Source organism: Solenopsis invicta, chromosome 5 (assembly GCF_016802725.1).
Source record: "Solenopsis invicta isolate M01_SB chromosome 5, UNIL_Sinv_3.0, whole genome shotgun sequence".
Classification (NCBI taxonomy): Eukaryota; Metazoa; Arthropoda; class Insecta; order Hymenoptera; family Formicidae; genus Solenopsis; species Solenopsis invicta.
Genome location: NC_052668.1, coordinates 4353253 through 4375954, shown reverse-complemented (window position 1 = coordinate 4375954; position 22702 = coordinate 4353253). Strand labels below are relative to the sequence as shown.

Genomic DNA, 22702 nt, shown 5'->3' with positions numbered 1-22702 from the left:
TTAGTGAAAGAGGCCCTAAGAACTTTTACATTAACATACGGAATACTATAGGCTCGGTTTTGCCGTTTTTACCTTTGTTTGGCATTGAAAATCTCTCGGTTTTTTTTATTTGTTTATCCGTATGAACGGCGACGCGTCTGTTTGCTTTGTGCCGGTTTTGGCGCGGTTGCGATGCGAGTTGACGGAGCGTGCAAACGGTGCGAATTCTGCGAATTCGCTATGTCTACAATGGCCCGATGGGCTTTTAAATACGATGTCTATTACTATTTTGCTTTGGAAATTCCTTTGCGAGGTGGATCGAAAATTACGCAAGTTTTTGAGTGCAATGATGGATGCGCGTCGATCGTACCGAGAGCGCTCGGCGCAGAAAGCGCTCTACTCCGTTTTTCTTTCGGTAGTTCACCAGGATAGGGATGTTGGACGGAATTTTGAACCAGCGGGTCGAGAGCATTTGACGGAGGCGTAAAAGACGCTCTACCCAGTTCAAGGCTAGCCCAGGATCTAAACAGGAGATTGAGCAGACGCCGAGATTGCTCGGCTGAAGCAAAAAAGCACTCTATCCCGAATCTGGCTCCAGATAGCAAAAGAGCGATCTCTGCTTGAGATCCAACCCTCATACCCATAACTCGAGACATCGGGCATGTTTGGCCGGGTTTCGGGTTTTTTTGCGGGCCAGCATCCCCGCCGTTTGAGATTGGTCTGACAACGGAACATAGGAACCGTGTGCGTGTTGTAATCGCGTAGCGCGGTAGCGACGTCTTAGTGCGCGCGTACTCAACTCGGCGGTAGCAAAGAGGAACTTGAGAACGGCCACACCGCGCCGGCTTTATTTCCATAACGCTTGAAACTCCACGCACCAACGACCTCATCTATTTTTGCCCGGAATTGAACTACGGGTGCGTTTGGAGAGACCGCTATTAGCACTATTTGTCTACCTTTATCATTCATTAAATGTAAACAAGGGTAGAATGCGAATAGCACTAATAGCGTCTCTTCGAACACATTAGTTCACATTCCGGGCGAAAATGGATCGTTAGTGCGCGGGAAGTTTTGAGTGATATGGAAAAAACGCCGGCGTGGCCGCTCTCAGGTTTTTTTTTGGCGATAGTTTTTGCACGCACGGAACGATGCTTAGGGTGCATCGTTACACGAATATGCCCCGATATGCGTGCAACTTCAGATAGAAAGGCATTCCTGTCTTCATGTGTATCATTAAGGATAAAAATTTTGATTACTAAGGACCAGTTGTTGTTTCATTTCCGGATAAATTATATTAAATTATCTAATGGATAAATGCCCACGTCTATATATTCATTATATGTGGAGACGTATTCTATGTGTAGGCATAGAATATAGACAGATTACTTATCACATAATTTATTGGAAGGTGGAACAATAACCAATTCTGAAACAAATGTATGACATATTTATTTAATTAATACTGTTATGTAACAAACTAATAAGATTATTTCTATTTCCTCGAAATCATCAGCTCTTTCTCTTCATGTTTATCATTTCTTTCTTAACACTGTTTTAAATTACATATTGTTCCTAGTTCTCATGCACAAGCATATGACTATCAGTTTGATGCTGTTAAATAGGCACATCTGTTGTTTCAAAGTATTTCTTTATTTCTTTCTATTATTTTGATTATTTTCTATAAAGCCAATGTTGTTACATCTTTTTCCTCTGAATATGTATGCGTACAACTCGTATACACGTCATTTTTATTACTATACAATATATCAAAAGTTGTACATTTAAAGTTTTTATGGCCAAGCATTGTTAATCATATCAGCTGCCTTTTCAGCTACCATCATGATCCCGGCGATAGGATTTGAATTTGGTACAATAGGAAAGATGGAAGCATCTGCGACACGAATATTCGGTATACCATGTACTCGAAGGTCTGAATCTACAACTGCACTTGGATCGGTACTCGGTCCCAATTTGCATGTTCCAGATTGATGATTTTCCGGTCCAGTTTCCGCCCTTATTTGACACATCCAGAAAGCGTCTGTGCCAAAATGGTAGCTAATAAATGAAAAACAAATAGAGACAACTAATAAAGATTAATTGCGATGGAAATGTCTCTTTTTGACCCAAGTATCTTACGAATTTGCTAAATAACGATTTTTTTGAATGGTATATCAACGAAAATATAAACTATCAAAAATTAGATTTATCTGCAGGTTGCAGATAAAATTATTGATACAGTTTTAAATTTTTGAAAGAGAAATGGCAAACAAAGATTTTTCTTTCTGCTTTTTTTCTTTCTTTTGCTTTTTTCTTTTTTCTTTTTTTGTATTTATATCTTTTTATTTATTGTATTTATTTTCTATTTAGTTTTAGTTACGAAAAGATCTCCGTTTTCAATTATTCTTGGTATCATATAAAAACTGTTGAAAGCTTGACATTTTCACTAAAGAAAAATTCACTACAAACTGTTATCAGGGAATCAAAGATTCAGAATAAAAACTGTGAGTTTTATACGAGTTATTACTTTCAAATATTACTTACTCGCTACACAATGGACTTCTCACTTGTTCCAAGCGAAGATCCCACTTCTTCATAGCGGGCGTGTCAACAAGCTTGCTAATTTTTTTGACACCTTCGAGCAGAATTATTAGATCCTTTTCGTTTGTGAAGTAATTTGGATATATCAATGGTGGATCCAAAGGATTATTTGAACGGAGTTTTAAGTCGCCTCGACTTTCCACGTAAACCACCGTAGGTCTTGCCACGATCTCTCTTCTATCCGGACATTCGGATTGAATTTTACCATTGATACACTCACTAAGTAAACCAGTTTTTGGGCAAATGGAACTAAAACCGTCGAAGAAAACTTGAATATCCGGTATGCCGTTGACCGCGTAGCTACTCTCGAGGAAAGCGGTGACTTGAGTGATACCGGTGCTAGCCAATGGACCCGTCTTCTTCTCCAGATATTCGTTTACGGCCTCCATGGTTACGACCTCGTATGGGGTATCCTTAATGCTCATAGGTACACCCACAGACACATGATTGTGCAGATTTTTGCCGACCGGTAAGTCCTTGTACACTTTAATACCAAACTTTGTGAGATCTTTCTCAGGTCCCACGCCAGAATTCATGAGGATATGCGGCGAGCCGATAGCACCAGCCGTCAAGATCACTTCCTTATCGCATTTCACTACTCTTTTGTAACCGTCTTTATCTACCAGTTCCACGCCGTAAGCTTTTTGTTCCCATGGACTAATCAAGATCTTGGTGACCTGAGCGTTCGTAAGTACTTGTAGATTCTTGCGGTTATGAACAGGTCTCAGATATGCTCTCGAAGTTGTGAGACGCATACCGTTCTCGGTTGTCATTGGTGCGATCATGAAGCCGGTTTGACTATACTCCTTTAATCGAGAAGTTTTATAACCTAGTTGGCTTGCGGCTGTCAACAATACATTCACAAAATCCGGCTTGTGGGAATAATATTGAATATTCATCAGTCCACCGTCCTTTAGGCTTCTAGGTTTATCTGACAAGATTGTTGGGTCAATTGGATTCTCTACTCGTTCAAAATAATGACTGATTTCGTCATAGGACCAACCCACGTTACCTTCTCGCGCCCAACGATTGTAAAGTTCAGGATGCCCTCGGATGTACATCATACCGTGCAAACCGCCAGTACCGGCGACCATTTTGCCTCTTGGCCAAGTACAAACACCGCCCGTTTCTAAAAAGAAGAATCACATTAAATCTATTAAAGTTTCGTTTTATTAAAGTTTTGTTTCTGAAGCATAAATTTTATAAATAGAACATGAATATATAACACACACGCACACACATAAACACACAGTTTTAAAATATATTTTTTAGAAGAAAGCTATATATCCATAGCATAGAATATTAAAAGAATAGTACTGCACATAGCATTGAATGTTGATGTGTGAATGTTTTTTTTTTTAACATTGATTCTGTAATTTTTTCATCATTTGTGGCAACATTGAAACAATATTAAACAATTTAATTAACGAGAAACGGCATATCGATTGGAAGCAAGTCTTAGTGCTCTACATTTTTCTATGTAAATTTACAAACATTTACAAGATTTCTCAAACTGCGTGCCGAATTGTTTTTTTGAATTTAAAACACAGATTTTTAAGAATATTTAATTTTGTGATATTATATTTAATTTTTCTCAACGACAAAATACATTACAAATTGTATTTAAGTACCAATTATTTTTAAAATATTTATTTAATTATGTATATACAAATTACAAAATACTTTTAAAACAAATTTTTAAAATAGTATTTGATGGTAAATATTTTTTTAAATACAAAATACTTTTTTTCAATTTTATTTGAACTTATCTAACGTTGTTAATTTTTTTATATATTCTTTATTTTTTTCGTGGATTTAATTGCGTTTTAACTTCAAAATTAAATTTAGAAATTATACATAACATGTATATTAGAAGTTATTTAATGTATTTATTGTTGTTTTTTAAAAACAATATTTTAAACCAATCTCTCGAGTTAAATAATATTTTGTTACTTTTAACTTTTACATGTATTAACTGTATTATTTTAACTTAAAACGTGTATTTAAATGAACATCCTCTTTTAATCAACTCACTTCTATGGTTAAAGTATAAAGAGTTTCTTATATCTAATAATATTATTATAGACTTTAAAAGGACTATTATGTTAATTAACATTACAACTAACATTACAATTAAACAATGCAAGATGATAATTTATACCTAAACAGGCGGTAGGTTGCGATAATGTTGGTTCCGTCTTGAAGTTCCAATCAAGGGACGTATTAATGGCATTGAACGCAAATCCTGGTATAGCTGTCATACTGGGTTCTTCCGGACCAGCTTCAATGAGCAATATCTTTCGCCATGGATTGTCGCTTAATCTTCTCGCAATTATTGGTCCAGCCACACCTGCGCCGACAATTATAAAGTCGAACCTGAAGACGATAATTTTTCATGATATAGATGAATAGAATATAAGAATAGAAGTACTTTTGCATTATGCAGAGAATTTTACGGAGAGAACTTATAATACTTAAGGTTCCTGGCACCTCAGCCGAGAACTCTGCGTTGACAGTAGTGATGGTGCCGACGCGAATAAAGTTAGAACTAATAAGTGTTAAACGTAACAGATTGACGATGAAATTTTGTTGTGTATGTCATTTCATTATTATGTGTTTCCTTTTGAAAATGTGACTTGTCTTGTATTTATTAAATTTTTAATGGAGCGCAGGTGAAGTTTCTTTGAATTTTATACAAATTGTATTATACATAAGAGCATATTTTTCATCCCTTTCAATATTTATTTGTGTTTGAATAGGCTTCATTTTAGTGTTTTTTACGACTATTTACTGACTGTTAGATGGAAAAAAAATAGTCAAAGTCCATTTTTACAAGTGTTTTAGAGCAATCTCGTTCTGTTTTATCCAAATTTGCTTTATTTATAAATGTCACAGCGGAAATTTTTATGTGTGAATTCTCGCTTATGACGTCACGACTTTAATATAGCCGCGGCGAGTAGACAGGAGCTTTAAGAAGGTCTTTAATATCATGGATTCCATTAAACTAAATATATTACTTTGTACTTTTTATACTAATTCACGATAAGGCAATTTTTATCAATGCGCAATAGTTAATGAAAAATCATTGTTTAAATTTTTTGTATACTTTATGTGCCTAGTACGAAAAAATGAATTGCAAAAGCGTAATCTAGCAAATTAAGCGAATGACTGCAGAACATCAGAGGGAAAAACTTACTTTGTAAAAGTAAGAAACTTACTTTGTAAAAGTAACTAGTTATAGTTTTTTTCTTTCACAAAGTAAATAGTTACAGTTACTAAAAAAGTAACAAGCAGTTACTTTTTAGTTATTTTTCTGTTATTTTTTTGTAATATTTTAATGCATTGCTATTTTAAATACTAGAACCTTATATTTTTAATATTACTAAATTATTTTATTTATAATAAAACATGTTCTTAAATTTGGGGATGCAGTGATGCTGAGCGTACCCGGATTTTGTTTTGGTATTTCACTTAAAGCTTGCAACGTTCGCGAGTACTTATTTGTTCTTATTCTATATTCGACAAACAAAAAGAATGAGATGATTCTAAGGGTGAAAACCCATACAGCGGAATAGCATAACGCGGTACGAATCACAAGCATTCCTTAGTTTTTGAAACAGTTTCCGAAAACTGCGGGACGCTTGTGATTGGTTCCGTTCTCGTTCTGCGTTACGCTATTCCGCTGCATGGATTTACACCATAAGTAAATGATAAACCGAGTGAAATTTACGCGATATTACTGGTTATTTTTGATTGATAATTCAAAAACTACTAAACTTCGATATTTTTACATTAAGATTTTTTGTTCCACTATATCTCGAGTATATGCTGTTAAAATATTATTTAATGGTTGTAAGACACCTTGTATACATAAATCAAGCTGTCAAAACTGTTAAATAAAGTACTATATTGACATACTTCATTTGACAATTTTGACAGCTCGATTTATGAGTATATGTATACTCATAAATATGTGATCTTCGTCAAATAATAATTGCGCATTTCTCCTAAATTGCGCATTGACAAAAATTGCTTTACTGTGAATTAATACTAGAGACTTAGAGTAACATATTAAAAATTTAGCAGAATTTGTAATATCAAAGTTTGATTCTCAACTTTTAGCAAATCTCTTACCATTCATTTTCACTCGGTGCTTTGTCGCTGCCCAAACGTCGACAAGGATCAGCGATATCGCATCTAGCGGATATTACATGTTGAACCAGCGTCATAAAAGCGCTAGTACCACTACAGACACGATTCATGTATTGCGTATCCTCGAACGGACAGGAACAACATCCGGTGGCATAGTTACTAGTTGCTCGTCTTAGCTAAAGAATAATGTTCGTTTTAACTCTTTTAAGGACATATATTCCAGTATTAAAAAAAAAAATTATATCTTTGCTAAATATTCAGTAGCTAATTAATTAGGACTTGTTTTAAAGAGAATTATTTAAACATTAATTAAGAAATATTGTTACATAAATATAACTGTAAAGTATAAAAAATTATTTATGTAATAAGAAAATTCTCTTACTATAGAAGGTTCAGCATGATACACAGTATTATTTTTGCGTGGTGGTTATTCAAATATAACTAATAATATACATTTCTAATATTATACATTTATACTATGTATAAAATATTAGTCCCCATTATTTAAGTTTTTTCTTTCATATTTTAATACTAGGAGAAAAAATTATTAATAGAGAAATGCTGTTAATTGATGCAAAAAACACCTATAATAAAGGAACTTTTTACAATTATACCTAATATTAGGAGTACAAATTGAAAACCGCCGTTTTTTGTCAAAATTTGAGAATTGATTGTTGAAAAATGGTTACTTATTCTTGAAAGTATTGTCCATCGCTGGCCACTACTTTCTCCCACCTTTCGGGCAGCATACGAATCCCGCGTCGAAAAAACTGCTCGACTTTTGCGGCGAATCGACCCAGTTTTTGGCCTCGTAATAATGGAAGTGCTGCTCAGCCAGGCCATGCGCCATTGATCGGAACAAGTGGTAATCTGAAGGCGATGTCAGGAGAATACGGCGGATGAGGTAAGACGTCCCATTTCAATGTTTCCAGATAGGTTTTAACGACCTGAGCAACATGTGGCCGAGCGTTGTCGTGCAGCAACATCACTTTTTCGTGTCTTTGCTCGTATTGTGGCCGTTTTTCCTGCAATGCTCGGCTCAAACGCATTAGTTGTGTTCGGTAGCGAGCTCCTGTGATGGTTTCACCCGGTTGCAACAGCTCATAATAAATCACGCCGAGCTGGTCCCACCAAATGCACAGCATGAGCTTCGAGCCATGGATGTTTGGCTTGGCCGTCGATGTTGATGTATGGCCGCGGTAGTCCCACGATTTTTTTCGCTTTGGATTATCATAATGGATCCACTTTTCATCGCCGGTTACAATACGATGCAAAAAACCCTTCCGTTTTTGCCGTTGGAGCAGCTGTTCGCACGCGAAAAAACGCCGTTCGACGTCTCTCGGCTTTAATTCGTATGGCACCCAGTGTCCATGCTTTTGGATCATTCCCATGGTTTTCAAACGATGTGAAATAGCTTGTTGAGTCACGCCCAATGAATCTGCAAGCTCCTGTTGCGTTTGAGATGAATCTTCATTCAGTAATGTTTCCAATTGTGCGTCTTCAAACTTTTTCACCTGTCCGGGACGCTCCTTGTCTTCTACGCCGAAATCACCACTTTTGAAGCGTTGGAACCATTCTCGACACGTTCTTTCACTAATGGAAGCCTCACCATAAGTTTTTACAATCATTCGACGCGCCTCAGCCGCAGATTTTTTCGAATTGAAGGCAAAAAGCAAAACTTCCCGCAAATGACGCTTATTGGGCACAAATTTCGACATTTTCGATCACAAAAAAATATATAACGCCGATAAAAATTCACAACTGCAATGATAAGGAATTGTTGCCAGATGCCCAACCTTATATTTAAAATTTTTGATCTAACGTTTGGCGCCAGCATTTACCGCTGTCGCCATCTACTGGAAAACGGCGGTTTTCAATTTGTACTCCTAATAAACAATAATTGACGCCCATAGTAAAAAATTTTATATGTTATTTCTTAGATCTGCCATTTTGAATTTTTGTATTTTGAGTTATATATACATATATACACACACACACACACACACACACACACACACATATATATACTATATATATATATATATATATATATATATGGTGTTTAATAATTAATGATTAAACTCTTGCATAGAATGGACTAAACTAAGTTGAAAAGTCCTGTACCATTTGGTAATTTTCGCAATAATTAACGAGTTTTTAATTTATAAAGGTAGCCGAATTCGCTGGTTTACCATTAAATAGAATCGCGCCCAGCGATCATCGTTGCTAAACGCATGAAAAAAATTATTAAAGGTGTGTTCTGCGCATCACTCCAATGTCTTTTATAAACAACTTCTACGCTCCTAGAAACCTACCTGAGCTGCGTTTCGAAATTTATCATCAGTACTGAAAATCTATAGCATACGTAATGTGAATTACAGAATTTCTATATTAGCAGTGTATATTAGAACGCAGCTCTGGTTGATGGCATTTCGCCGCGCACTTAGATTCGGCAGTGAGCCGGACAAATTTGGCTATCTTTATAAATTAATAACTCATTAATTATTGCGAAAATTGTGAAATGGTACAGGACGTTTCAATTTAGTTTAAACAATTCTACTTCTATGCAAAAACTTAATCATTAATTAACAAACATCCTGTATACGCACGCACGCACGCACGCACGCACGCACGCACGCACGCACGCACGCACGCACGCACGCACGCACGCACGCACGCACGCACGCACGCACGCACGCACGCACGCACGCACGCACGCACGCACGCACGCACGCACGCACGCACGCACGCACGCACGCACGCACCGCACGCACGCACGCACGCACGCACGCACGCACGCACGCACGCACGCACGCACGCACGCACGCACGCACGCACGCACGCACGCACGCACTCACGCACACACACGCGCGCGCGCACATACGATTGTGCTAACTTAATACATTAGGGAGTTTGTTCGGAAAGAAAAAGTGAAGCTGGCTCAAATTGATATCACGATAAGTTATATTACTATAAGTTATCAAATTTTCTATACTATGTTATCTTACTCACTTGTGCTTTGACTGGATTAGCGATAATATAATGCACCAAAATTAACCAAAGAAAATACGACCGCATGTCTGCAATGTAAAAATTAATATCTAAATAACAAAACAAAAAGAAGTATTAAAACTATTAGAAAAGCGTTATTAATTATATTAACACTTAAATGGGCATCTGATTTTTTATGACGTAAATGATTGCGAGGGGGTCAATTTGATCCACGCATTAAATTATTTATATTTTATATATAAACAAAATTTTTTATTTTTATTTATAAGTAATCATAAATGAATACAAATTATAAATTTAATCAATAATAAACAAAAACAAGTTATGAGCCAAATCTAGGTTAACCCTTAAACACACAAGTGGGTCTGAGAGACCCCATATGAAGTTTCAAACGCTTGCTGTGTGAAGACAGAATGAGATAGGAGGTTCGGACGAGAGGATAAAAAATAGTGTGAAATCTCCTCTTTCGATTGATATGGTTGATGAACTTTTTTGGTCAATTAGAATTCGAACGGTACGGCAGTAAAATTTTGTTGGGATTTGTGGGATTAACATTATGTGTGAGTGAAACTTTTTTGTGAGTAATCGTGTATTAAAAAACCAGACAAAACACGTTCCAATAGGACCGCTCGCGTGTGTTACTCGCATATACTCTATTTAAAGTTAGAATACTATATAGTGCTGTTTTGTTATAGTTATTAGAAAAAGAAACTTCGGCGCAGGTTTTGAAACACATCAATTTTCAATTTTAGACACCTTGAATTAATTAAAAATATTTTATATTTGCTTTGTTAAATAATTACATTTTTGAATAGGAATGATAATTTTCTTTTGAAAGTATGATTTTTTAACTTTAAAACGCCGTATTGTAAAGTCCTTAAAAGTTTTTTGTTGCCAACATGTGATTTTTTTTTTTAAAGTGGATTTTTAGATATCCAAAAATACCTCATATTCTCTTTGTTATATAATTATAATTTTTGAAAAGAATGGCAATGCCATAATTTTTTTTGGAAGTATAACTGTTTAGCTTTAAAACGCCGTATTTTAAAGTCCTTAAAAGTTTTTTATTTCGAAGATATAATTTTTTAAAGGAAAAGTAGATTTTTGAAGAATTTTTTATTCTTGCCTAATGGTTCTTCCTTTATAATTTCACAATTAATTATTTTTTGACAATACCGTTTGTGCAGACACATTTCTGAGATTCTGAACTTTTATTTAAAAAACAATGTAGAAAAATATTGATTGGTACCAAAGTTTCTCAAAATTGAAGAAGTCTCCCAGACCCGAAAATATGTTTACATATTTTACGGGATTGGTGTGTTTAATAGTTAATGCTATAACTTTCGAAATAATAACTATAACAAAAGTTTCAATCTTTATCAGTTCATCCTCAATGTCGAAATTTAACGATTTTACAATCTAAGATGGAATGACGCAATCAATTATATCACAAAATTTGCAAGTTTTTTGGTTGCACGTATAAATAAAATTGGGAGGTTTTTGTGTGCTCTTAAATCTTGCGGAGGTATTCTTACATATGAATATGTATTGTTTTGTTTTAAATATACACTCTATAGTTTTAAAGGTTTGAGAAAAATGTGTTCTTTTTTTTTTCAATTTTTACGCGAATTTTTTTGGTTTTTTCCAAGAGGTAGAAAATTTATTGGAAAAATTTAAAAAGTGTACTATAATTGTGCTTTATCAGTATCAAAGTTATCTATTTTATGGTATGATTTCTTTAATCATAGCTCGCTATTTATTTTCGATTCCGTAGTTTGTCATTCCCCAGCTTGTCAAACAGCTCGATTTTTTGTTTTGTTACTTTTCTTTTAATTAATATTTTTAAAACTTGTATTGTAAAAATTAAAAATATTTAATCTAAATATCATGTTCATAAGATAATAGAAAGAGAAAATGATTTGACAATTTAAAATAATTTTTATAATAAAATATGCGGGAAAAAGTAAATTATAAAATAGATTACTTAGTTCATTGAATCGGAGTATGGCGAACTAGAGTTAAAAATCTGTGTTAATGAGAAATAATTACAGAATTGTCCGTATAAAGTTAAATTAATGTTAGTCTCTGTTTTTAAGTTTCTGTCCTTAAATATTTTTCTGTTCATTTATGATAATGTTCAGTACAAAAAGCAAACCACACAAAAATAAATTAAAACAGAATTAATGTATTTTTGAAATAAAATGAAACGTATGTCTCTTGATAATGTTCAAAATTCTTCACAAACAAATTAACATATATTAACTTAAATTAGTTTTTAGATTAGTTAGAATTATATTTGTTTTCTTAAAACAGTTTATTTGATAATTATTAAAACTCAAGTGATGTGATATTCCAAATAAAAATATAAAAATTAGTTCAATATTAATTTCAGCGCTTATACAAAGTGTATTATTTTAATAATACTGCAAAATTAGGTAGCATGTCATTTACATAGCAAAAATAGCAATTTTTCGCAAAGAAGCAATTTTTCAAAAAAAAACCTGAATTTTTTGGTCTTTTTTACAGCGATTTGAAAAAAAAAACGATTTTTTTAAACTATAATAAACTCGATCATTTTTTGATTATCAAACTTTGTTGTAAATAAAACGACACAAGTGTACCCTCCCCACATAGTTTTGTCAAGGCCCATAGTGGCAATGTTAAAAAACCCATGTTAAAAAATTTTAAATATGTGTCAGTTTATAATTAATGTTTTAAGTAATAATTGCAAGCATTAAAAATTAAAAAAATTTCTATTTTTAAAATGTTTCTTTACGTAGCATTTTGACTAATAAATTCATAGCTTTGAAGTATTTAAAATGATCAAACAAATTTCTGTTATTATTTCTGTTATTTCTGTTATTTCTACTTTTTAAGGAAAAGTATAAATATACAAAATATGAGTATTATTTAAATAATATGATTGTTTAAAGCTAGTAATAATTCAGAAACTTTACTATTAGTAATACTTCAGAAAGTAACATAACATTATATTATTTTTATTTTATAAGTATATGTTTGCGCATTATTTTTTGAAAGTAAATTAGTACAAAATAAGGTGAAAATATTAATAACATTTTATTATTAAAAAATTGAAAATTGAAAATAATATTTATCACTTGTTTATTAAAATTAGAAGTTGTTAATGTGCAAAATAAAATATATGTTTATATCGAAAAAAATTAAAAGAAATGTAAATTAAAAAAGAAATAAAAAACTAAAAATAAATTTTTGAATAATATGTTGAATTACATAAAAAGTTACGTATATGGAGCAAATTGATCTAAAGGATAAAAGAACTGTTGTTTGTAACTAAAATATTTGAGCGTTAGAACTTTCATACAAAAATATCCCTAGAGCATTACGTTACGTCAAATATAAACTATAAACCTAATTAACCCTCAGCTGATACACTGGATGTCGTACATTTGAACCGTTTACAAAAATGCTTGGCATTTATAAATTAAACAATTATTATATAATAAAATCAGGACTCTCGAAAATTAAAACAATAAAAAATTGAAAATAAGGCTAATGAAAGTTAGCGATTTTGTCATTTAATATGACTAAATATTTATAATAACATTAATAATTATGATTGCGCACCCGCGTTGACTCTCATTAGCCTTATTTTTAATTGTTTGTTAATTTATAAATCATTCGCTCTTTTTCCACTGAATATTTTGAATATATTCAACTTCTTGATTTTCGCGCTTATTTAGTCTTCATCTTGACCTAGTGTATCAGCTAAAAAAAATTATTCAAATTCTATGCATTACGTATCGAGATATACGCAATTGAAATGGTTAGGTGACGTACACGTACACCTATATGTGGCAAAATATCAAATCCAGTGTAGTGTATCAGCTCATATTAAGCCCGTACTTTAAGTACTCGTATAACTACATAACGTCTTACGAATGTACTTGTGCAGAGGCTTTTATTGATGAAATCATGACTAAGGTGTAGAAGAAAGATATTGAGAATGATAAAGTTACAAAAGTAAAACAAAGAAACATTTATTTATCTGTGCGTTTGGATCAATTTAACTTCCATGCGTCCGCTTAAATGTTAAATAAATTACAAAGAGATGTGATAATGAATTATAGCTTTATATATAATTGAAAGTTTTTTTGTATAAAAACCAAACATGTCCTTTTTCTTAATCGCTTATAACATCAAGTTATTTTTTATTGTCACATTGTAAACAATTGTGTTTTTGCAGGAATGAAACAGAAATTGTATGTTAATCATAGCTTGTTGTTATATCTTGATTCTTATGTTTTTATATTTGTTGTCTTTATTTCTATATATGTCCAAAGAAGTATGATCATACTTATATAAAGAGAAATGGAAAAGGATGTTTTTGTTAAAAACCATTTATAAAAGTTTGTAAATAAAAAGTGAAAAAATTATTGTTTTAGATCTTTAATAATATTTCCTTTTTCATCTATATCACTTTAATGTTATAAATAAAAACAAATGTGAAATATTATGATACAAATAAATAGTAAGTAAATTTCCCGGAAAAAAACAAACAAGTTCAAAGATTGTTTATTTTTTCTTTTAAATAGGTCCTCAAAATATTAATCAAAACCTATATCTTTATTCTTATACTTTTACTTATTACACGTTCAGAGAAAAATTACTATGTTTGCACAATGAAGTTTAAAGACGGGTTTTTTTCTGAAAATTTAACTTATTTGATTTTTGTAGATTTTTTGATTGAATTTATGAACAATATATTCTGTTTAATTATGTAATATTATCTACATGTGCGAGTGCGTGTGTGTTGCACTTCGCATGTCTCATTATAATTTACTCGTACGTTAATCAAGCGCATTTTATGCTGCTGCGTCTCTTGAAAAGACAAGTCGGATACCGTAGTGGTAGACCATCATTATAAACTAAAATACAGATTTTACGTCATTTTCGTTAATGAAAGGAGGCATAATTGTTTGAAAATGATTGCAACGGGGATTTCGACACATGTCAGTTAAACACTTAGTGATAGGAACAAAACGTTACATTATGCGATTTATGAGAATACTATTGAAAACAACATATGTACATAATAACTGATAATATAATAAGTCTATTTTGCAATAAATTTAATAATCTTATATCGATAATTCTGTGGCATATTTTTAATTTTAAATCTTTAATTTAGGTATTGAAAGATTCAATTTATCTGTTTTTAAACGCGTATATTATAATTATTAAACAAAACATATTAAGGGTGAAATCTCATCGATTTTTAAAATTCGATTTTTTTCACGTTTTTTGTTTTTCGCTGAAATTGTTAGGAAATTATCTCAAAAATATGAAAAAAAAACATTAGAAAGTTATAAGAGACTTCATTTTGTTAATTTCAAAGAAAGGTAAGTTGGCCTCAGCGGCCGGAGCCCGTAGGTATACAATTTTAAACGTCTTTTTCTCAAAACACTAAATTTTGCGCGCCGGGACGTGTAACTCAAAAACTACTCGATCGATTATCTTCAAATTTTACCTGCTTATTTTTCAACTATCTGATCTCAACATATACCTATCCGATCATTAATATTTTGCTTTAAACAATTATTATCAATAATTGTTAAAAGTGGTTTTTTTTGTTTATGTTGTCGTTTCTGCAATTTTATGAATTTTATTAATTATGTAGACACATGTTGTGCGTTTTTACATAAACTAACAAAATTTTCTTGAAATTTTTGTTTTACATTAATTTTGTGACTTCGGCGTGTCCCAGCACAAATTCAAAGAACCAGCTTCAAGCAGCTGTTGTGCCGCCATTTTGAAATTTTTCAACACCAAAAAAATTTTTTTAATTAGTTTAAATAGTGACTATTATCGTGTATTTTGTTTGCATTCAATAAATTCCACAAAAGACTCATTTAGCATTCACAAGCCCTCATATTACTCATTTTGTGAAACCATACGATTCAATAAAAATTTTAATTATTTTTATACATATAATAAAAAGACAAAATACATCAAACATACATTACATTAAAAACTTTCGATACAAATTTCTTGCAAATACTTAAATATTATGTCGTGCTATCCATGTATTAGTAGAGGATAAGTACTAAAATATATTTAAAGTTTAGGCGAAATTTGCAGGTATTTTATTTATTGTTTCTCCTCCTTTTGTGAATGAAAAAGAAACATTAATGTGTTGTCACTTTGTAAGAGTATAGTCCAGTTTGAAGTAACAAAAAGTAATATCAAAGTCAAGTTTTTATAGATTGTTCTATGTTTTACGATGCTTAAACGTGTTGATAACATTTGTGCTGATTATCAAAACAGATCTTTCTAATAACATTAAACTTAGTCATGAAAATGAAATTATCAAATTTTTCTGAGCACAGATTTAACCCAAGTAACACAATTTTTAGCATTATTTATTTATTTAAGAATTATTCAAAAAACCAAGTTTGACTCTATGTATAAGTGCATTATTGTTTGTTCGTGATAAATTTTTGCTACAGTGTTTGAAAAGTACGTGGGAGTAGTTATAGGGGAAAGTTACTAAATGCGTATTATAAGTTACTTTTTTTGTTATATTTTGTATTTGATGTTTTTTGTGCAAATTAAAATTTGAAATTATAGTTTGATTCGGACATTTATTACATATTAAAATTTTTAATAATAACAACTTAATTTGTTATAAGCTTTTTTACGAAAGAAAATGATTTAGAAAACTAGTCGCTTAAAGCGTACTTGTAATCCTTTAAATTATATCATCTTCAAAAATATTGAATTTATGAATTAAATATAAGGGATTAACTAATACTTATTTTATTAATAACTATTGGAAAAGCAATCAAATATTCAATAATTAATAAATAGCAATAATGAAGATAGAAGGAAGACCGTAATAAAACTAACTTAAATTTATTTTTGTAATTGATATATTTTTATTTGTTATTTATTTCGATTATTAGTTTTACTATTACTTTTATTATTTATAATTATTATTCATAAATTAGTCAAATTTGTATTGTAAAATTTGTGATGGTGCAATTTAGGAAACTTAATTAAGTTTATAAAAATATCGATTTTATTTTTACAATAATTGTAAATAGGGGAGACCGGGGCAAATTGTTAGACGGGGTAATTCGATAATTGGAAATATCTTTTTATGGGTACATATTAAAAATTTACTTTAAACACTGTAAACACGTCCTAATGTAACGATGTTGCTAACAAAGTTTTGTTGGTAACGGTGTCATATTGAAGTCGTAGTAAAAAATGTGTTTTGCGACAGTCGAAGTAATTTCTGATAGTCAGCATTTTTTCGAAATTTAAATAAAATAATGTTTTTTTTGAAAACTTTGAGTGTATCGTGTCCAGTTGAGTGTATTTGAAAAATTTCGTGTTTACTTTTTGCTGTGTGTTTTTGTCGATCATACGCAATAATGCGCACAGTTGATGTTAGGGCTAGAGTCCTATATAAAGATATAGGACTCTAGTTGGGACTATTTGTAATACCGAGCACCGGGGCGATTCGTTAATACTCATTACAGCGCCTAACCTAAGTTGGGTAACCCTAACCCTTTGGCTGTGTTACGAACGTCTGCGCTACGCAGAATTAAGCATTGAGGTAAAGTTCTTTATTGATTTAGTTCAAACTTGATAATATTGTGTATTTTAGTACATAGAACATGAATATGAATATAAAATTGTCGCTCTTAAGTAGGTAAAAATTTATAAAGCGTTAAAGATTGACACTTGTGAGGTTAGGAAATCTGTTACACCGCTGGCATAAAAAGACATGCAAACGTATATGTTTGCATTTGTTTATTGTATACCTATATATTTTTTTAAATAAAAGAAAGTCTTAATAACAGTTTTTTTATAGTCTTTCAACTTGAAACACAAATTTCGGGATATTCCCGGACTAGTTACAAATTACCCCGGGCTTGAAGCTATTTGTAATTTTTGGCATTGGTCGACATTTTTATATGTACTTCAAAGCAAGTACACTTCCATGTTCTATCTATACCGGCATTGTAAAGAGGAAGGTTTAACTTTTCAAACCGTTCCATGTTTCTTTTTTTTTAATGAATATAGTTCAGGAGACACAAAAGAAAAAAAGGTTTAACGAATAGCCCCGGTTTCCCTTATATGTACAGGGTGTAACTAAAAAAATATACATGGAATATACTGCAAGATACAGAACAAAAATCCAAATCAAGTCCGAAATTATTTTTTTGATTTGAGTTTTCTGTTCATACTTATACGATATTAAAATGTGTGAATCAGCGTCCGTCTATAGACGGAAAGCAGGGACGGGAAAGTAGTGGCTACTCTTTGCTCCTGCTTTCCGTATTCATAGACGAGTACTGTTTCGCAAACTTTAATACCGCATAAATACGAACAAAAAACTCAAATAAAAAAAGTAATTCGGTACTTTTTGACTTGTATTTTTATCCTGTCTTTCGTGATTATTTCGTATACTCCATGTATGTTTTTTAATTGCATCCTGTATATCATGAATGTAAAATGTTCTATAGCAAGCCTTCTTTTATGAAAATATAAAAAATTCAAAATAAAATTACGTAATTATGTTATTGATAGCTATATAAATTGATGAAAAATTTACATCAATATGTATTTGATTGTCTAAAATGTTGCCACACATAAAAAAGAATTGATTGCAATCAAGGTTGAAAATGTTATTTTGAAAAAATAACTTGTTACCATTATCGTTATTTTTTAGAAAAAAAATTCGTCATTAATTTTAAAAAGTAATGCATTACCGTTACTATTACTTGGAAAGTTACTTAGTTAATTTTTTGTTATTTCTTAGTAATGCTAAAGTAAGTTATTAGATTTTAAAATTACATTATTTAATAATCAATATTATATATTCAATAATACGTATTAAAACTTGAAATTTTCCAAACTAGTATGCAGATGTATAGAACATAGCTTTTCTTTATATTAAACTTCTCTCATAATTTTTTTAATTTGCTATATCAATATCTTTCTTTTTTATTATTTTTAGTGTATGATTTTTATAGAAATATCGATTAAACATTGTTTTAGAAATTAATATCCTTATTAAGAGTGCATTCCAATATTATGTCAGTACTAAACATTTACTATATATATAATATGTTTATAGAGATTTTTAGAACTGGCAGTAACTATCGTAATATAATCTAAAATAATAAAAATTAAAAAATATATTAAAAATATATTTTATAATAAAAAAATAAATAATATTTAGTTGCATTTATTACATATAAGCTTTAATGTAATAGATTTAATAGATAATATATAACTGTAGATTATATCGTAGCAATTTGCTGCAAGATTGCTGTAAATATTGCAGCAGATCTTGATAAATTCGGCTAGCAGGACATCATTCTGCTCAAGTCCTTCGAAAGATTCTGTAAGGCAAATTCTTGCAAGAAACTTGCACGTATCTGCTGCAAAAATTGTTTACAGACTGCAGTTAGGGGAAAAATCTGCTTCAATTAAATTCGATTACTGCAACAAGCATCTGCAAATAATTTATTTGCATGTACATTACACGAATCTTGTTGATAGACTATCAGCAGGACTATATTGAGAATAATCTTTTGCACATCTGACTCAATTTTGCACGCAGATTCTGTCCTACAAAAAATGCTACTAGGATATATAATATATTGTAACATATTTTAAATTGTAAATACGTTTGTCAAAATCTGTGCGTAATGACTGCTAGATTATAGCTACATATAACTGAAATTTTGTTGTCATAAATAAATTTTGTTGTTGTAATCAGTCTATTTTTCCAGTACGTGCAGAACAAGATAAAACTTGTTGAATTTTATTTTATATTATTTATTTTTTATTTACTTTTTATTTTTGTCATCAACTGTTTATACATACGAGTAAAAATATAAAATAGTGAAGAGGTACGCTTTAGGATATTGATACGCATTCAACAACTCTTCTCTACATCGTAAACGGTATGATGAATATGCCACGCATGTGAAATGCTCAGACAAAAATTTCTCCGTCTGCAAACGAAGCAAGTGAAATTTTATTCAACTGTATATATAACGTAGATGACACGAGATAAAAATCGTACACACAAGACAGAAATAAAACAATGACAATTTTAATATTTTAGATTACAATTCCAATTTTGTTATATATAGGAGAATTTGAGAAAGTTTTTAGGAACCTTTACTAAAATTTCTTTGTCATTTTCAATTAAGTCATTTTTTCATTGCTATAAACAAATATGTTTACACAGCTATGGTGCAACTGGTGTAATATAAGATTAGCTTGGCTGTATTTGCGTCACAGATATCTTTGTCAACAAATCGTTGGATAAAGAGCTATAAAGCAGGCTCTTTTAAGAAAGTTCTTGTCTGTTGCCGTACGTATTTCTAAAAACTATATCTAAATGTAAAGAGCATTCCGAAATACTATTTCTATTTAAAAAATTTTTTTTCAAATATTAATTGAAATCTGATAATAAGTAAAAATATGAAGCCTGAATATTTCGTGGTAATCAATATTTTGACGCCATTTATATGATATTGAACACATAAGCACCAATTTATTTGTCTTTATCACTAGGATCACAGATCTTAAGCGATCGATTCCGAGGAGTTTTAAATTCGCAAAACAATCGTGTTTTCGACACGTACCGTTCGGCATAGTCAAAGGGACAGCATAACTACGACCACACTGTATGAACTAATCGAGAAACTCATCGCGTGTGGTCAGAAACATTCGTTGACGAAAAAGACACACGTGGTGTGTGACGTCATTATCCGAGTCTTCGTCTTCTGACTCCAAGCAGGATTCGTACCACGTGGATTAATGCATAGGTTTTACGATCGAGTGATTAACCCTTGAGAAAACGAGGAATAAATATTGATGCTTATATTAAATCTGACGAATTATTAGAAACTTGTTTTTGTTGAGAAGAGAAATAATAAACATACTCGTATATACAAAAGAGAGAGAGAGAGAGAGAGAGAGAGAGAGAGAGAGAGAGAGAGAGACAGATTATAACTGAACAGTACATTATATTATAAAAGAAAAGCAGGAGAAAAGTTTGAATCTCGAAATTACGGTCATTATATTCACATAACTTGATCGAATGTACAAGTCGCACGCTAAATTAAAAAAATACGTAGTTTTGTTGGATGCAGCAAAGAAAGCATTTGTTCTTTATATTTCATGGTTTTTTTTATGTAAAGAATTTTTTATTATATGTAAGTTAAAAACTTTTTAAAAACTCGAAACACTTTTTTGCATCTTTTTTAAAGTATTAAGTGTTTGGAAAATATAAATTAAATTTTATTCAAACCCGATAAGAATTAACGAAGTTACAGACTTTAAAATATTACGAAATTTTCATTAAAGCACGCTAATATATAGCCGTTGGATAATGTTTTAAAATAAATGTGTTTATTTTTTTCTTCTATGAATTCCTATCACAAGAAACGGTTAATATTTTTCATATGTTTTTAACAGTTAATCGGAAGAAAAATGTAGAGAAAACTATAGAGTTTGTTGGCATAAAAGATAAGTTGGCATTGCATTCCATTTATGCATTTATAGTGAAAGAAAGAATGGAAAAATTATCGCAAAATATCTCTTTTATAATATATAACTACTAGAACTACTACTTTCCAAAATTTTATTTAAATTAAACAAGTATTACAATAAAGAAAGACAAATCTGATTCTAGAGGAGATAAGTCAATTTCCAAATAATTTAAAATTTCGTATTATTGTTCTTTAGCTTGAGAGAAGAAATCTAATAAGGTATTCAGATACCTTCCCAATTAATGAAGTTTGATGGGTAGAGGGGGTAAAAATTTTGATACATATTTTTTTATCGGCTAAACTTATTTAAAGAGTGAAATCAGCCTCGAAAATCGATTAAATTTTTATTTTTTGACTACAATTTTCAAACAAAGCATGATAGCATAATTATGTAAATGTACAAAATATATAGAATCGAAAGCTATGCAGTTCAATTTAATTATTTAGTCGATAAACAAAAATTTGGCTAATTTTCAAAGAGTGATTTCACCCCTTAAATATTTGATCGCCGATAAAAAAATACGTATTGAATATCTTGTTCAAAGAGAGATTGATTAGAAATATGTTTTTGTAAGTTGCATATTGTTAATTAAAAGTAAAGTTTCTGTTACTATATGACATGTTATTATGAGTAATAATAATTTATTATAATAAAATGATTAAAATAAAATGTATAGGATAGAGTATAACTTATATATGAGGCAAGTTTAACTTACACGTTAGCGAGAATATATGACCGTTACATTTAATTACAACTTAACTCTAATAAAATTTATATTTAATAATTTAATAGTAATATAGTGAAGCAAGATACAGTAAAATAGTTTACATTTGTTTTGCTGTAACAGCATTTTTTAATCATCACAAAATAAGAAATACAATCTTTTTAAAAAGCATCTACGATCAGTTTTCTATTTCTTAATAGAAATGTTAATTCTTAAATGTTATATCTTAATAGAAACGTAATTATTTTCATCAATTTAATATGAAGTTTATCAAATCGATAAATTTACACCGTGATATGCCAATTTGCTGTCAAGGCAAGTTTACTTGCAATGAGACATATTTGTATTTTACTTATTGCAAAAGAACTATACAGAATCATTGTTAGCATAAAAATGTAAAAAAAAATTGTTTTACATTAGTACGGTTTAATCATTATTAATTGTTTAAAATGTTGAATTGCCGAAATTGTGAAAACTGTGTTAACGAGCATTGATCTTTTTTTTCCATTTGTCCAAAACAGTATTTTCAAAATTAGTAATCATGATATCTCAGAAAGTATTTGATCAATTTGATTAAAATTTCTACAGCATTTTATTCATTACTTAATGAACGTAAGATTTTATAATAAAAATGTCTGTATACTTTTTAATTAACAAAAATACATTTCAAAC

At 30.8% G+C, this 22702-nt stretch overlaps 1 protein-coding gene and 1 non-coding gene across 2 annotated transcripts in view; one reads left to right on the top strand and one right to left on the bottom strand.

Annotated features, from left to right (window-relative positions):
• The window catches only part of LOC105194942 (flotillin-2), a 272683-nt gene that overhangs the window by 104179 nt on the left and 145802 nt on the right, over window positions 1–22702 (top strand). The window lies entirely within an intron of this gene.
• Window positions 1439–20719, bottom strand: LOC105194945. The gene is made up of 6 exons (XR_003269179.2): window positions 20397–20719; window positions 9742–9809; window positions 6712–6905; window positions 4739–4953; window positions 2521–3706; window positions 1439–2034 (listed from the first exon to the last, which is right to left on the bottom strand). It is a non-coding gene; the product is annotated as a glucose dehydrogenase [FAD, quinone] (transcript).